Consider the following 19,114-nt stretch of genomic DNA (forward strand, 5'->3'; position numbering starts at 1 on the left):
CTATACCTCCAAGCAAGATGCTTAACACGACAGCCTGGCTTCAGGCAAGTCCCCAGCTGTTATTTTAAACCTACACTGGGATGCTTTTCCTGGGAACTGACTTAAACAAAAATACCACTGGCTTACAATCTGCCATTAAATTCCTGGCCCACCAGGTGGTTTTATTCAGCTTGCATCTGTTGGCAGATTATTTAGTAACTTGTGTCCATCCCCACAGTAGGAGAGGATTTCTCCACCCTGAAGCCGTCTGGGGGAGGGGGGCTCTGTATAGTGACAATGCAGGAGCCACTTCTCAGAGAACCAAGTGCTCATGCTCCTTAGTCTCTAGAGTCTTCTCTGAAGTGATGCCCAGGGATGTGACAGCATTAATGAGTCTGGACTTGGACGCAGGTTCTTTATGCACAGGTGTAGGGAGATAGGATCAAGTTTGGGTGTCATTTCTCAGGCTTTGTCAGCCTTGTTTATTCAGCTGAAGCTCTCACTGGCCTGGGATTCACAAAAGAAACCAACAGGGAGCCCCAGGGATCCACCTGTCTTTGTCCCCAGTGCTGTGATTACCACTAATTACCACCACAGCAGGGCTTTCACTGTGGTTCTGAGAATCTAGCAGAGATCCTTATGCTTGCAAAGCCAGCACTCCACTGACTGCAGTATCATACTAAGCAGCGGGAATCTGAAGGCACTCTAAGCATTTTACACTTAACAGAAGAAAGGTGGCTTTGGGGATTCAAACAGGTTATTATTATAGAAATACATAAATATTTCTGATTTGAGTACTTCCTTGTGTAAGAGACCCTGTGTGTCTATATAGAACAGTCCAATGAGTTGGACGTAGGCTTTATAAATGTCTGGCTCAGAGTGGTGAAGTTCTGCTCAGAATGATATGATTACCAAATAGCAGGGTTCAAACTCCGATTTGTCTGAATCCAGAGCTCAGAGGAGAGTTAAGCTAAGCACTTTTAAATTAAAATGATTCAAATGAAACAGTGTAATCCTGCTTCAGTCTCAGGGAGCAGTCCACCTCCGCATCTTATCTAAATCCACAGGACAGACACAGGTTAGAGACACACTTCATCTACTGTCAGATAAACAAAGACAGCTCAAGCTGAAAGACAATGAACTCAGAGTCCGTCCTTCATCCTTATAAGCATCCCTTCAGTCAAACGCCCTAATAAGTGGTGCCTAGTAATTCCTAAAACAAGCTCATTTATTTTCTATTCCCCTTTTCTTGCTTAAATCAGGAAGCCATACAAATCCCTGAACAAGAGAACAGTGAACAAGTCCTTTATATATTCCTTCACCTGGGGTCAGACAACTTAGGGGCAGGAAAAAGGTTATGACTGTTATTCTTTTGCTGCAGTGCCTTTAAGAACTAACCACGCCCACCCCAGCGACTTCTGACCTCCTCGCCGCCATCTTAACTCTCTCTCTCTCTCTCTGTCCCGTCTTTTGGTGTGTACACACGTGTCTCTATCTCTCCCTATGTTTCTCTTTACGTCTCTCTGATTTCCTCTTTTTAAGTAATAAATATCTCCCTCTCCTCTAAATAATGTTTAGCTTTATGTATAGCCTTATGTCCATTTACTCTGCCGTCCACCGCATCCAGCCACCTGACTCTGCCGCTCGCCCGGGGACCCTGCACTGCCCTGGCGGCAGCCTCTGCCTGGCTCCCAGACTGCCCGGGGCATCCCATCATCATACAATTTTTAAAGAACAATAATGACTCTTTTCAAGAACTAGTATTGGCATATATTGTTCTGGAACAAGGCAGCTGGGTGTCTGGATTGTGGGCAGGCACTGTCATGGGAGGGCAGAGGTGTTTAGACTGGCTATCTCTTCTTCAAGTCTCAGCCTTGCTCTTCATCCTGGACCTGGGCTTGTGCCGCACATCAAGAACTTCCTGCCTGATTTTTCCTTTTTCTCTTCCCTTTTGGGAAGTACTAGAGTTTGCATCCACAGTTGTCTACATCGCAGGTTAGTTCTCTACAGCTGAGCTAGAGCCCCACTCTCTATTGACTCATCCTTACATGGGCACCATCTCTCCTGTGTTCTGAAATGAGTTTATGAAAACACTCAATACAAATGTCACTCAAGAAAGACAGATACTACCTATTGTGTCTAACAGGCTTGAAGCAAAGAAATGGGAGAGGGGGGAAATAGCCAATCCAAAACAAATAAAGAAGGTCTACTTGCATGTTGGGGTGGTAGTTCATTTGGTAAAGTTCTCGCCTTGCAGGCATAAGGACCTAAATTCAAATCTTAGAGTTCATTAACAACAACAATAAAAAGACAGGATATTAGTGGTGTATACTTACAAAGGCAGATTTCTGGGGCTTATTCCAAGTTAGCCTAACTCTGTGATTAGCAGGCCAATGAGAGACGCTGTCTCAAAAAAGTTAAGATGGACAATATCTCAGAAACTATCGTGAGGTGTCCTCTGCTCAGGTCACCCCCATGCACCAGCAAACAGGCATGCACCTGAAATTGCAGACACTGAAATAAAACACTTGTAAACCCATCAAATAGTGTCTGTGAGTCAAAGACGGGGCAGCCAGAATCCATACTTATTAATGTGCACTTCATCTGCACAGGAATTTGTTCAGGGACTTTTCGTGTCCTTTACTGGTTGCTGTAGCTTAAAGGTGGAACTTCCTCTATACGATCATGTGCTTGGACACTGGGAACCAAACAGGAAAGATTGTGGGCCCTTCAGAGGTGAAGCCTTGTGGGAGGAAGTCTTTGCTATTTCCCATTGCAGTGGCACTGGGTTTTGGCAATACAATTTTTCAGTAATTTGGCACAATTTACATATTTATCTTACTGCAAAATTAAAATTTTAGTACAATGTATTTAACATTTTCTATATCTTTTAGTGATTATTAAAAAGTCACAAAAGTAAATGATTAAATTTTATAGTTCAGGATAAATAAAGTGTAGCACAATAAGATTCATCTTTATATATACATAAAACACATACTGATTTAAATATATTGTATATGTGTAAATAAATTTAAACCTCTAAACACAAGTGTAAATTCGGAGTTCCGGCAGTCTGATTTCAGCGACTCAGCGGCAGCAGCTTATGTCATTGCATTCCCACTCTTGCTAGGAGCTGCACATTTCCACCCGGCAGCGTGTGCACCCTGTGAAGGGGGCCTGCCGTACAGCTATCTCCCTTCTCTGTGTCCTACCTTTTGTCTCTGTCTCCTGGTCTCTCTCTCTCTGTCTGTCTCTATAGCTCTCTCAGGTTCTCACTCTGAGATGGCTGTCTGCTCTCTACGCACCCAATAAACCACTCGCATTAGATCTGTTGCTTGGCATGATCTCCTTGCAGCAGACCTGAGCTCCAGTCTGTCAAGGTACCATTAGCTGGCTTATTCTAACAACAAATACATTTAATTTATATGCATGCATATAGATGGGTGCATCTTTGACTAATGATGTATATTTCTATTTTCAAATACATAGAAATGTCAGTGTGTGTGTGTGTGTGTGTGTGTGTGTGTGTGTGTTGCACTATGTGTGTTAAGAGAATCTAGCAACTCTGGCTTAAATACTAGAGTCACATTCTGAAAGTAGCATTTTTTCATTCACATCTGTACATTTAAATATAGCTATCCTGAAGACTTCAGGTTCCAGAAAAATGGTTTCTAAGCATTCACATCAATTTTGCAAGTTTAAAGAACTCAAAATTTTTAAGTGACTTTATTTTTAAAATCTTTTCACTTTGAAGTAAGATTTTGCATTTTCTTCCTTGATAATTTGACTTTTGCATTACACAGAACTGACAAAGCAATTTATTAAGTTGTCATCTAATTGTTTCAGAAATTATCAAGTGGCAAATCCATCTAAAAAAGAGAACACTGACAAGCTGACACATTATGTGGGGCAAAGGACGTTCATGAAAGATGCCTGGGCTATGACTAGAATCCCCGACAGGGAAGGAAAAGCAGAACACCAGGGCTCGTTGATCAAGCTGTGTTTCCCTGGGCCAGTCTAGGAGAGAGGCTGCCTTGCACTGAGCTTGGCAGAGTGTTTGGTGTTCACCTAGCAGTCCCTGGAGGTGCAGTCACTCGCACATGCACACCTGCACCAGCATACAACCTTAGTATTTCCAGATGTGGGGACAGCCATCTCAATGAGAAGGGCAGTAAGACACTGGCCCTAAGGAGAGTTGGTTTGTCAAACATAAATTCATGGTTTTCTCTTCACTAAGGAGACTTGGGCTACATCTCTTATGCTATGTGCAGTTAGTCTTCTGCACATGTGCAAACCCAGAACATGTGCAGGTACATGTTTCTCTTTGCATGTGTGCAGAGTCCACAGAAGGGTATCAGATATTCAGCTCTGTCATTCTCCACCTTATTCCTGTGAGACGGGGTTTCTGATTGAACCTGGAGCTAAGCTGGCAGCCAGCAAGTTCAGCCATTCTCGTATCTCTGCCTTGCACAGCTCTGGGGTTACAAATGTGTGTGGTCACATCCGGCAGTTTGCAAGGGTGCTGGTGTTTGAACTCAGATACTAGTGCTGCTGCAGCAAGTGCTCTTGCTCATCTTAACTCACATAGCCCTGTATGATTCCCTTCTTTAGTCCTCACATACACACAGGACTCGCATAGCCCTGTATGATTCCCTTCTTTAGTCCTCACATACACACAGGACTCGCATAGCCCTGTATGATTCCCTTCTTTAGTCCTCACATACACACAGGACTCGCATAGCCCTGTATGATTCCCTTCTTTAGTCCTCACATACATACAGGACTCACATAGCCCTGGATGATTTCCTTCTTTAGTTCTCACATGCATACAGGACTCACATAGTCCTGTATGATTTCCTTCTTTAGTCCTCACATGCATACAGGACTCACATAGCCCTGGATGATTTCCTTCTTTAGTTCTCACATGCATACAGGACTCACATAGTCCTGTATGATTTCCTTCTTTAGTCCTCACATGCATACAGGACTCACATAGCCTTGTATGATTCCCTTCTTCAGTCCTCACATACATACAGGACTCACATGCAATGTCTGAAATAACAGCACATCCCAGAAGCAGCTACATTAGAGGAAGCCTGCGGAAGGTCCATGCACTGGAGACTATGTACTCACTGTCTCCATGTCTACCTGAAGTAGACCCACAGCCAGTCAAGATGCTAGAACATCATGTTGATGTGTGTAACCTAGCCTTCTTGGACCCTGTCCCTTCCAGATACTCAATTTTTCAGTTCATTAATAGAAGTCTGGCCCTCTGTCATTGTAACTTGTCACAAAGGAAGAAAAATGACACAAAAATGTAGCCAAATCCTTACAAAGGCAAAATTCCTTCTAGGGAAAACTTACCATATCACTTGATCTATTGACAAGCATGAAGTACATATCTCCCATCTTCATACAGCTCCTTATGGTGCCCCTTTCCATGAATTTGTCTTCTGCCTCACAGAGGATGGACACATCCTACTTTTAAACAACTTTATTGTCTTACATTTGCTTATATCCAAAATTGTAATCAAATAAGACAAGAAATGAGGAACCCAAGAATCTTTGATAATTCCAGCAAAATTCTAAGGGCCCTTTTAAAAATTTAATTTTAGTTTTTAGTGTGTGTGTGTGTTTGCTTTGTGTGTGTATGTGCTTGTTTGCTTTGTGTGCATGTAAATGAGTGTGATGCCTTCAGAGGCCACAGGTATTGGATCTGCTGGAGCTGGAGATATGGGTGTTTGTGGTCTACCACGCATGCATGCTGGGAGCTGAACTGAATTCAGGTCTCTGGGAGACAGGAGTACACGCTCTTATCTGAGCAATCTCTTCATCCCTGGGGACTTCTATGTAATACTTGGAAGGAAAAAAAATCAGTAGTACCTTTGTCTCTAGGCTGTAGCTCAGTTTCTGAAACAATCTCAGGTTGTATAGTGAAATAATTATTTTCAAGGCAAATTGGAGGTGCCTGACACATGTTGTGGCCCCATTTGGAATTTCCTTGTGGTTCAGAAGGGCACTGAACACATCTGCAGATTCTCAGACTGGGGAAGGATTTTCTCCATGCGCACCATTGTAGCTGGTCACAGACATGAAACACATCAACTCTGCACACCCCCTTATTTGATTGGTCCGCTTTTATTATCACCCTGCATCATCACCTTTACTTTAATGCAGCCCACACTGAGGCAATAACAGCAAAGCCTTCCTTAATAGCTATAGTGTCTTGTGGTTTTTACATCGCATTTCTCTCCTTAATACTGACTGCTATTGTGATAATGAGTTTAGTAACCTCATTGAAGATGAATTTCCTTTGAACTCCTTTTCTTTTTTTAAAAGCTGGAGAGAGTCTTTGTTTCCAGGAGCCCTTTCCAGGCCTGGAAGCTTTCCATTTGAGTACAAGCCAAGTAGACACCTGGGGCTTCAGACTTTGGCCTCGGAGTCCTTTTCTTTAGGCGTCAGCAACTCCCCCAGGCTCTTCCTACAGCTCCTCTGTCTGCTGCAAGGCCTCAGAGCTAATTGTCTTTAATGAGCTTGCTGGGCAGCTCTGCCCATAATCAGGAGAGCTTACCCTTCCCATTGAGCATCAGTTTACTCGAAAAGCGGTGATATCTTAGGCTTCTTCTTTCTTTTGTGTACAAATCTGAAATTAAAGAATCTGAGAGCTGGTGTCCGCTGGGCTCCTCTACCAAGAGGATGCCCTTTACCTGCCTTAATCATAATCGTGGTTTTCACTCTTAGCTCAGACCAAAGCTCATCAAGTGTGAGGATCCACTTACGGTTTACACTGGGCTTCACAAAGGGAGGTCGCAACCAGCTGCCCACAATCGCTTGATATTGTTTTAGAAATGTAAATTCTTAACCCAACTCTGACCTACTGGGTCAGATGCTCCACAAGCAGAGCTCAGCACACCGCGCCTTAACAAGCCCTGTGGGACATTTTGAGGCATGCTCATTTTTTTGAAACTCCCTTTTACGGGTTGTATGAGGTCAGCATCCCCATTACGCTCGCTTTTCAAGGGAGGAAGCTAAGCCTCCTAGGGATTTAGTTATCTATCAGAGCCACAGATTATTTTAAACTTCAAAGCACAGGCAAAATATTAGAAGAAAACAACAGCTTAAAGAAGAAACACTAATTGCACATGCAGTAGTCAGTAGCTCGGCACTGGGGTCAGATGGTAAGGTGCTTGGTAAGCAAAACGAGTATCTGAGTCCAAGCACAGAAACCAATGAGAAGTAGGGTGTGGGTGTGCGTACTGGGTAGGTAAGACAAGTGGATTCCTGAGGTCTGCTGGTCGGCCAGCAGAGCCAGATTCCAGAGATACAGACTACTGAGAAAACAGGTCTCCAAAAATACCTAGAGGAAGGACATCTAAATTTGAGGTCTGTCCACTATATACATGCACATATATGTGCATACCATACCAATACACAACAGATACACGTAAACAAAAAAAGAAAGAAAGAGAGAGAGAGAGAGAGAGAGAAAGTAAAAAAAGGAAGGAAGAAAGAAAAACTCAGTAACAAGAAGACAATTGAAAATAACTCCCTCTTTCAGACACTATACTTAATACAACTCAATAAATTTAAAGAAACAAAAACTATGATAAATTGAAATATTATTTCTGATCTATTCTAAGGAGAAAGTTTTCGGAACCTAATTGGTTTATGTATACTAAAAATACAATTATGAGCCGAACATCCTGGGAAACATGGAGTGCTTCGACAAGAAGATTAATTTCATAGCAGTAGATTTAGAAGAATTAATTTTAAACAGATCAGCCCAATCCATTTATATGAACTGCTGGGGCTTGTCCTACTACAGATGAGACAAGGGTGGGGACTGCAGTCATCTGCTCCTTCATAGGAAGTGTCCATGTGCATATTAATCCTGAAGACTGCGTGTCGACTCCCTGTCTGTGCAATGTGTTTAAATGCCACCTGTGTAAGTGTGGGAAAGCATTAGCTTCCTGAAGAAGCTAGACCCCTCGCAGAGAAGAGCCCTGAAACATCACAGTAATTTCTCACATTAAATAAGGAAACAGATGGACATCTGCAAGGAAGTTTGAAGACTGAGTATGAAGCAGAGGACTAGAGAGAAGCCTGCTGAAGCTGGAGCAAGCACCAGCTGTTGGTTGGGCCACTTGTACCCTCTTCCCTTGTCAGCAGTGTTCCTTCTGCCTTAGGAGCATCTCAGGTCTGCAAAAGCCATAGGCAGCCACTAGGGCGTCTCAAGGAGAGCTTCAGAAGTCTATCCATGGTAAATCTAGATCCATGTGAAGATAGGACTTCATTCCCATGTACTGCCTTCCCATAAGCCAGGCAATCTGTAAGACAAAGTGTCTGAGCAGTAAGTGTGGAGGAATGGATCATAGGGGTCAGGAAGCAGGTACATCTATATCTGCAAAGCAGCTGGCAAGGGTGCGCTCAGGGAGATCAAATTACATTCCTGTCCAGTGGCACAGCTGGGACCCAGCCGGCTGCATGGTGGTGACTGATTTGTGCATTTGTGGTCCCTGTTAGATTGACAGTCTGAGTGTACACAGTTCTTCATTGACTTCTTAAAAACAATAAAAACAGGAATAAAAAGCACAGCTTGTGTTAGTTCTTTGGGAATTTTATTGAAACAAATATTCATTCATTTATTGTGTTTACTAATTATTTGAGAAGTTCATAGAATGTGTCTTGATTAAATTTACCTCCATGGTTGCCCCAACTCCTTCCAGATCCACTTCTTTCCACTAACCTGTTCATGTATCTAGCCTGGTGCTAGGCATATAATGAGAGCTTAAAAGATATATGTTGTTAGTAATGAGCTTCTTTCTCTCAAATTGCTTTCTGAAATTGGTAGGCTTAAAATAGTATATCAAACAGTGATCAATACTCAAGACATTCTAGGCAAAACTGGCAGAATAAATGTGTGTAAATCAAGAAGATAGGGAGAGCATCCCCCAGAAAATTTGGGAGCTGCTCAAGGATGAAATTGGGGAACTGATGACTGAAATGTGCAATCCGTTGTTTCAATTGACCTCTGGGTAAGGAGAGTTCTGGGTAAACAGTGCAAACCTTTTATGAGCAAACAGACTCCAGAAGGCTACAGAAATCGCAGAGTAATACAGCACACAGGCTGAGGGATCCCACTGTCAAGTACTCGATAGCTCGTGTGTTTTATAAAAGGCTGCATGGTCCTAGGAAGAGTGAAATGCGAAATGAATCTGGAGAAAATGCAAGATGGAGGAAAGTAAAAGGCTAGTAGTGGATCTGTTGATTTTCTGGTTGTTGTTACAAAACAGCTGACAGGAGCAACTTAAGGGAGAATAATTTACTCTGGTTTATAGTTTGAGGGAACATAGTTCCTCACAGGTACATGGCAGCAGGAATGGAAGTCTGTTCTTCACACTGTGGCTGCAGTCAGGACGCAGAGTGAGAAGAAATTAAGCATCTCTGTGTTCATCACACATCTTCCCACAAAGCCCTGAAGTACTCCAGAGTGGGTTTCTTCAAGGAGCATGGAGATTCCATTGTGATTTAGCTCAGTGTTTTGTTCTGAAATCTTAGTGGAAGCTGTTTCATCTCCTTCATCCTCAGGTCCTAACTACCAATGCTTAGGCTACTGTATTACCTAGGGCCTTATGAGTTTCGACATCATTGAGAGGTAGACTTGAGTGTGTAAACAGCTTCTGTCCCCTTATTACATGTGACACAGCCCAGTTCCCTTGACCTTTTGAAATTTCAATTTCTTCTATATATTGAAGCAACCAAATATGCCTTAATAAAAGGTAAAATGACATGCTTCTACTATTAGCTGAGTGCCCAGTTGCATGGAGTTCTGGCTGAAGAATATCTGTCACACAGAAGTGTGTGATGTTCTGGGGTAAGATACTCATAGGAAGCCACTTTGAACTCTTAAAGGCTGTCCTCTGAGTTTAGATTATCAGCTGCATAGGTACTGCCTTGCAACCTTGCAAAATTCCTTGTTTTCTCATGGACATGGACTCTTCAAGTTTCTCTTTTTCCTCAGGAACATTGTCCATGGCCTTCACATCTTTTTTTTTTTTAAAGATTTATTTATTTATTATGTACACAATGTTCAGCCTCCATGTGTGCCTGCAGGCCAGAAGAGGGCACCAGATCTCATTCCAGATGGTTGTGAGCAACCATGTGGGTTGCTGGGAATTGAACTCAGGACCTCCAGAAGAGCAGTCAGTGCTCTTAACCTCTGAGCCATCTCTCTAGCCCCCGGCCTTCACATCTTTCAAGAGTCTTTATGTTATTGCATAAGGATGGTGAGAGCTCTATCCTCTTAGAAAAACTGACCTGCATCAAATGAAGGGTGTCCTTTCTTAGAGGACAGACTGGATGGAGTTAGACAGGTCAGTCAAATAGGATGAGCTATAGTCTGCTGGATCCGAACAGAAGAAGCTGACAGCAGGAAATGCTTGCCTGAAATTTGCTTCTTGAAGCATATTTGCAAAAGACCAATGGAACAAATTATCACAAAGAGGCATTGACAATGTGAGAAGTACATTTGAAAGTGGAAGCAAGTGATTGGGAGGAAGAGAAGATGTAAACACCAGAACTCACAGTAGTTGACCAGTTTCTTGTTTTGTGCTTTCTTAGTGAACACATAGTGTCATCAAAGACTTTGGGTGGCTAGTACATTTCCAAGGAGTAAGGACATGGGCTGGTTCTCAAAGACAGGTTTTGTAAGTTTTTGATGTGTGTGTGAAAGCAGGCTGCAAAGTCTTACTGTGCGTCAGTAAAGACTTAAATGCTGAACTGGGGAGATGGCTCAGCAGGTAATGGATCTTTCCTCTAGTCTGATGACCTGCAACACACAGCATTGAAAAAGAACAGACTTCTGCAGCTTGTCATCAACTTGTTATACATACACCCCACCAACACACACAAAGGAAATCACACTGGCAAAGGCTTCTGTTAGAGTTAGAATTTGAATCTTTACATTCCTCTAAAATGTCTACAAACTCAAACTAGGAAGATTTCAGATCCACTAGGATTCTAAAAATGGTTGCAAGTCTGTCCCTGAGACACCTTCATGCCTGATCATTTAGTGGCCAGGAGCGCAGCTTGTTAAAACATCGCAAGGCATTGATAAGTGGCTGCTCATTGGCCTCATTCATGAATGTTCTACTCAGTGCCAGATCAGAAACTGTACACATTGGATTTTTAGTGCATGGAGATTTTCTCCTGTCTATTGCAAAGGTGTCTGTTAAAGAATCTTATCCTGAAGTGAACTTGAAATAAAAGAATTCTTTTGGGTAAATTGATGTCCTGCACTGAGTGTTCTCTTTGTATTGTGCAGAAATTAACTCTATTTGGGAAATAACCAGGCTAGTTAAAGAATAAAACAATTATATTTTTATTTATTATAAGTGTTATTACTTTGGGACACTTTAAGAACTAACCACGCCCACCCCAGCCACTTCTGACCTCCCCCTTAGCCATCTTTCTCTCTCTCTTGTGTGGTTGTCTCCTGTCATGTGCACACATTTCTCTCTGTCTCTGTGTCTTTATGTCTTTATATTTGTCTATCTTTGTCTCTCTGTTTTTCTATTTCTTTTAAAGTAATAAATGTTTACCCTTATGTTTATTTACTATGTCTTGTGAGCCTTTTATCCGCCGTAACCGCCTGCCTGACTTCCCTGGCCTCATGGCACTACAGGGACTCACGGCCATCCTTGCCGGACTCCGCGAGCCGCCCGGGACTTCCCATCATCATATTCATCATAAAAGAACAAAAATAAGGGAAAATCTCATGAGATGGGAACAAGAAGTCCAAGGTCACTGTGCCCGGCAGAAATCACAGAGAGAGAGAGAACACCTGGGCCGTGTACCCATTTTACTCCTGGTCCCAGAAAGTCACACCTTAACTTGGATCCAACTCTTAAAGATAATTGGCTAACAAGGTTTCCCTATCACCTCCCTCTTTTCTCTAAACAAGAGTGATCCAAACCCAATACAAAGCTATGTACAGTAGGAACAGATATCAAGTATAAAATTACAAACAACATAAGCAATATTAAGCAAGAAACACATAATAAATGTTTTAATAAATATTTCAAAGAGTCTAAATCTTACATCAGAAATAAGCTTGGCTAAATCGTGAGAGGAAGGTAACTATGACTATCTAATCTTCAACCCATCAAAGGCCTGCGAAGGGAGATAATATTACTTGAGTAGGCAGGAAGTGCTATCAAGCAGCTTCCAAAGTGAGCAGTATATGAAGGAGACAATTGGCTACCTGAGCAATCATCCAAAATCTCATTTGTAGCATTAATGTAAAAATGTTGGCTAAGGCCTAGTGTAACCAACAGACCATTTTTAGAGGGAGGAGATTTTTAAAACTTTTTTCTTTTGCTTTAGCTGTTAATTTTTGGGGACTATTTAAGTATCTATCACAATCTAAAGTTTTATTTAAATGAATTATTAGATCAGGTGTTATCCCAACAGCTGATCATAGACTATGTCTCCTAGTAATCTTTGAAAGTCATTAAGAGTCCACAAACAGTCTGTTCTAATTTGTGCCTTTTGTTTTTTAATTGTTTGTAAACCTATTTTGTAACCTAGGTAATTAACAGAATCTTCTCTTTGAATTTTTTTAGGAACAATTCATAATTCCCATTTAAGCAAAACTTACCTTATTTCTTCGAACATCTACATCTTGAAGAGGCCAGTTTGGGTGCCAAGATTCTGGAGTAATGATACATATATCTGTACCTGTGTCTGGTAAGCCCTTAATAAAATTGTAATTTATATACATTCTTAGCTTTGATCTTTAACATTTATAGAAGTCTGCCAGAATATATGTTTCCTGTGTCCTACTGGAGTATTCGATTTGTCCTCCACATCTATTTAATCACCCAGAAACACTATGGTCTTTTATAGAATGCTTTGGATTTTTAAATTTTTTTTGAGACACATTCTCCACAGTAACTGGGAATGATTGGACTACATTTGTCATGGGGGTCTGTGAGAGACCCCCAAGTAGTTTTTTGGTGGTATCAGATTGCCTTGTTTGTTTTTTGTTGACCTACATTTATTGGTCCAATGTCGGCTTTGCCACACCTCTTGCATATACCTGAAGGCTGAGTCCTCCTTTTTTTTGCCATTTTTACAGGAGACATTATTCCTAGGAATTTTGCATCTACAATTTCTTTTTCGATGTCCTACTTTACCACAATTAAACATTTGGTATTTTGATGTCTCCTCATATCATTGAAAATTGCTTCTCCTACCCAAGCTTTAGTACTATAGTAAAGTGTCTCAACATTTATTGTATGCAGATCCATTCATCCACTGGTGCTCACCTGACCTTTAAAGGCCCAACGATCTTTTTGTATTCTAAGTCGGCATTCTCAAAAGCCAAAGAGTGAATTAGTACATGTCTAACTTCTGGGTCTGTTACCCCTATTTGTACAGCCTTAGTTAGTCTTTGTAAAAAGTCACTAAAAGGTTTTCTTTGACCTTGTTTAACCCTAATATATGACTTAACTCTCTTTCTTGGTTTTTGAATCCTGTTCCAAGCATTCAAAGCTGCTGTGCTACATAGGGACAAGGTGTGTTCATTGTAAAGAACCTGATCCTGAGGACTAGAGTAATGTCCCTCACCAGAATTTGATGTTGAAAAATCTCAAGTCGTTTTGCTTTTCCCTGTTGCTCTAAAATTTTTACTTTTCTCTCCAAAGCAACTTTGGTCCATTTTATAGGACTGCCAAGATTAAACGAATGCAGTTTTGTAGCACTGTTTTCTTACTTGAAGCTGACGTTTTGACCATTTTTCTAATGAAGGACTAATGTATTTCATAAGATACAATTGCTTGTTTAATTTTCTTTAAATCAGTCATACGTATGGGATTCCATGTATATTCTTTGATTACCTCAGGGTACTTGGTGTCAGATGCTCTTTCTGATGATATCACTGGAAAAGCAGGTATGACTCTGATAAGATATCCCTGATTTTGGCATGTACTGAGGTCTGTCTTTGAACCTTTTGTCCCTGGTCATCAAATTTGACAAATTTCTCAGTATTTTTAAATCTTTTTACCATTGCTTTTGTAAAGTCTGGATCTCCTGTCCAGTACTTAATTTTAATACATTCATTGAGGATTCCAAGGTGTGACGTCTGTCCAGTAGAGATGATGTCTCATCCTTGGACATTATTTTCATAGCTTGCATATTAACTTCCTGGAGAGACATTCTATCATTCAATCTATCACAACCCTTTGACAGAGTCCAATTAATACATTTAACAGTATGTATTATCTCAGACAATGTCTTAGCATGCTCTGTCATTGACTGGGTTTTGTTTGTCAAATTGATGGTATCCTTCCAAGAGTGTTGAATTTTCTTCTTAATTGATCATTATCAGTCTGTAGAGACTGTATCCTTTCTAAAAGTATCTCATTCAACTGGGTTTTGTTTGTCAAATTGGTTGTATTCTTCTTCAGAGTGCTGAATTTTCCTTTTAATTGATTATTGTCAGTCTGTAAATGCTGTATTATTTCTAAAAGTGCCTCATTCTTGGCCCTATTCTCAAACCATGATTTTAGGGATAAAGTATGAAGGACAAAGCTAATCCCCAGAATCAAATAGAGGGTGTAGGAGGGAAATTATATAAAGCTTGAATAACATTGTACATGGTGTAGGTAAAAAGGCTATTGAATTCCTGAATGGTTAAATTGTCCATAATTTTTTTCTATAAATTACAAATTTATAATTTATATTTCAAATTATAAATTTTACCTGTGGTTGAATTTGAACTGGAGTAGGTGTAATAACCATTACCTGCCAGTAGGTGCTGTGGTGCACTTGGAGCCACTTGGCTGGTCTGAATCTGATTTTAGTGATAAATGTTAAAGATATGCTCAGATTAAAAACAGTGATTTAGTGTAAATCACAGACTGTGTGCTCCACGGAGGACCCTGACTAGTTGGTGACCACATAAGCACTAGATTAGCAAGGTAGCAATGCTGAACAGAGGCAGCTAAGGGAGTCGAATCTCCCCTGACTCGCCTGAGTTTTTGTGGCATGGAAATACTGAAAGCAGAGTGGCTCCAATTCCTTAGGCACCTTGACCCTCTGTGATTGCCTGGCTCTGAGGCGTTTAATGAGGAAATATGAAGACCCTCAGCTAGCGGCTACCCAGGGCCACTGCTGCACGAAAATTCTATACTCAAAATTAATGGTAGCATAGAGTCTGACTGCAGCTGGCCAGAGCCGCCAGAGACTCTAGCACCATGTTGGGTGCCACCTGTAGGAATTAGCTCAATTCGGGAAACAATCAGGCTAGTTAAAGATAAAACAATTATATTTTTATTTATTATAAGAGGAAAACTCACAAAACAGGAACAAGAAGTCCAAGCTCAGCTCTGTCTTGTGGGAATCACAGACAGAGTGCATCTGGGCCATGCACCCATTTTACTCCTCGTCCAGAAAACCACGCCTTAACTTGGATTCAGTTCTTAAAGATAATTGACTAACAAGGTTTCCCCATCAGTATTGTTTCGAATACATATTTTAAAAACCATTATGAACTGAAGCATATCCAACTTCAAGATTCTAAAAATAGCTACACGAGGCTGAGGATTTAACTTTTAGGAAGGAACTTGCCTGGCATGCCTCAGGACAAGAGTTCCATCCCCAGCAACACAAAAAATCAGGGTGTTGAAGAGATGACTCAGCGTGGACCATGCTTGCTCCACAAATATGAGGACCAGAGTTTGAATCCCAGGAATTTACTGCAAAAGCTGAGTGGGTGTGGCATTCTGTGTGTAACCCCAGTGCTCAAGAGGTAGAGATGGGTAGAGTGCTCATTAGAGCAATCTGGCTAGCTAGTCAGAGTTTAAAGAAGAACTCTGAGTTCAATGAGAGACCCTGCTTTAATGTATGAGGGAGAGTGATCAATGAAGTTGTTCTCAATACTATCCCTGGGATTCTATACATAATACTACACATGTACAGACATGGGAATATTAACAAAATTTCAACATACATGTGAGCCAGCATTCATGTCAATAGGCACATACACATATTCACAAATGACATACACATACAAAAAGAAAGAAATCCATAATAGATGCTCTCAGTCAGCATCCTTGAAGTTGATATTTATTATTCATGGGTTTACATATTGGAGTAATATAGGAAGTTAAATGAGCTATTCAGACAGTTGTATTAAAAAAATTCTCCTGTTTTGTCCATTTCATTCTCTGAAGCTAAGATCCTAAAGTGAAATTAAAAATAAAAACTAAGGAGAAAAAACTAAGACATCTATTGTATGTATATATGTGTGTGCTTACATGCATATTTATGCTTGTGTGTTGAGAAGTCAATACTCCATATCTTCCTTAGTCTCTCTACAACTTATTTGTTTATTTTTTTTTGAGTCAGATTTTCTAATTAAACCTGAAACTCACCAATTTGGCTAGACTATCTGGCCAGCAAGCTCAAGAGATCACTCATCTCTCACTTCACAGGTTTAGAAGTGTGTGTCACTATGCCAACATTTTCTTTTTTAAAAAAAATATATGCACACTGGAGAATGGAACTCAGACTCTCACAGCTGTGTGGCAAACATTCCACTCACTATGTCATTTCTCCTTCCCAAGGTAGTCGAGCGAACCACAGCATGTTTTGATGCAAGTTCCCATATTAGCTGAAAAGGAAACTGCACATATTTCGTGAAATGTTTGTAAAACAGCAGTTTGGCAGACTTTCCTAGACTATTTCAGAGTTTAGACACTATTTGCCTCACACAGGTACAGTTAGGTATAGTTGATGATGTCTTACTTTTATATTTAGCATTGTGTGAATTAAACAGTGGGGTTTAATATTATTCTTCCAGAGTAAGTCTGACAAGGTTCACATTTCAAGTGAGAAAGGAAAAGGAAAAAAAAAAACTGTGAAAATAAAAAAAAAAAAGCAAGAAAGGAAAGGAGAAACAGACCATAATTTTGCAACCAAGAATATTTAGAAGTAAAACTTAATTTTGAGTAACGATGCTAATGGTGTCTGGACAGTGTTGGGCTGTTGAGGATGGCGGGATATGGTGGCAACAATCTTGCCTCTCCACACTGCAGCTCTAAGAGCCAGGGTGATCCCAGAGTTCTTTTACTAAACACCCAAAATTAGCCCAGTGTGACAAGACTTAGTTCTCCATGGACGCAGAAGAGAGAGATGCCTGCCTTGAAAGAAGTTAGAAACACTTAAAACTCAAGTGAACCAACACCTCAAGCAAGGCTAAGAGCCCTGCACAAGCTGTTCCCAGACACAGAGAGATGCCAGCCTTGAAAGCATCCTCAGGCCCAGGGAGGCTGAGAGAGGCTGCTTACGATCTGAAGAAAATGGAACTTGGATCTTTTTTAAAGATGGAAACAAAATGACTCAAAACTGCAACTTCGTCTGAAAACAACCTGTTTTGATTGAAAACCCCAAGAAAATAAATAATCCCACATCTATCTTCCCCTTGAAAGTCCACATAAAAATTTGAAATAGTTCCCCGAGTAGAAGGACTGCTTTTTCCTCACTTCAAACCCAACAGCAAACCAAGCACAAAACTGCAAAAATTGATGCGAACTTCAATACCGAGAAACAAAATAGAAGAGCCTCCGAAGAGAATTCTGAAAATGAAAAGCCTTGCCCTGTGAGAATATTGCAGCTGATATCATAAGTGACTCACTGATATTCAATATTCTGTTTAGTAACAAATCAGAATGCTTACTTTATCCCAAGCCTCACTTAAAGACGCAGATAGTAGGATAGGCAACAAATACTAATGCAGGTAAAACACATTATTTTCAACAAGGTTGGGCTAACACTGGAAGATGGAGTAACTGAAGTCAGGGCTGCAGACTGAAGGAGGTTCTGAGAGGGCAAGATTATGTTAGCTATCACTGTGTCTTCACATTTAATGGCCTTTTAGAAAAACTGGTGATATTTTTCTTCTAAAGTTAAAAAAAAACATTTGTTTACATGTTATTTTAAACAAAGCATGAAGTTTCCTTTTTTGACATGCACATATATTTATGTATGCATGCACGCTCATGCATGTGTGCCTGTATATGCAGAGGCCTGAGGTTGACTGTCAGTCTCTTTCTCTGTCACTCTTTATCTATTTAGGCAGTGTCTATTGTCTTGCAGACAAGTCTGGCTAGCCAGCCTGCTTTGGGGAACTCTAAGGATACCTTCACATCTACCCGGCTTTTTTGTGGGTTCTGGGATCTTAACTCCAACCTTAGATCATAAGCACTAAGCCTACCAAACCATCTTCCTAAGCCTCAAACTCCAGCCTCTAGAGACAGATAATATAACCTATCCAGATAGCATAACCCTGCGCTTCCTGTCCCTGCTTTCTTTTCCTTATGGTTTCCTGTCAAGCTTTTGTTGACATGAAGGTCACACAGTGTGGGCTGCAGCAGGAAAGCAAGCTCTGTTTTAAAATTTATAGCAGACGTGTTACTCCCAAACTGATAATTATTCACGGTTCCAGGATAAATCTAAACTTTGCCTTTTTTTCCTATATTTGAATTTTATTTTATAACCTTGAATGGTGACTGTTCAACACAGTGAGACAAAAGTACAGATTCCACAGACCAAATTCGACACTTAGCAACCTAGAACAAGTGACATAGTTCAGTTATTTGAGCAAGTTATATAAAGTTTATATATATATATAAAGTTATATAAAGTGTCTGATACATTTAAAAAAACAAGTAGATATAACCCTTTAACCGATATGACGGTGAGTGTTAATTGTTGATTTGACAGAATCCAGAGTCTGTTGAGAGGTGAGCCTCTGAGCATGTCTGTAGGGAACTATCTTGATGGTGCGAATTTGCATGGGAATACCTTCCCATTGTGGGTGGCAGCATTCCCAAGCTAGGAGCCTGAACTGTATTGTAGTGGAGAAAATGGGCTGAGCCCCAGCAAAGCCTTTGTTTTTCCTTATGGTGATGGATGCCACATGACCAGGCCCCTCAAGCTCCTGGTACCAAGACTTACATCCCTGCCATGATGGATACTAAATTTGAAACGTAAGTCAAAATAAGCCCTTTTCAGTTTCATTGCTGTCATTGGTGCATTTTTCCCACAGCACCATGAGGCAAAGAAAAGAAGG

General features: G+C 40.8%; 1 protein-coding gene across 1 annotated transcript in view; it reads right to left on the reverse strand.

Moving 5' to 3' along the window:
- LOC148118628 (contactin-associated protein like 5-1-like) overlaps nt 1–19,114 on the reverse strand; it is a 901,008-nt gene that overhangs the window by 657,432 nt on the left and 224,462 nt on the right. The window lies entirely within an intron of this gene.

The sequence above is a fragment of the Myodes glareolus genome, chromosome 22, assembly GCF_982192425.1.
Source record: "Myodes glareolus chromosome 22, mMyoGla1.1, whole genome shotgun sequence".
Lineage (NCBI taxonomy): Eukaryota > Metazoa > Chordata > Mammalia > Rodentia > Cricetidae > Myodes > Myodes glareolus.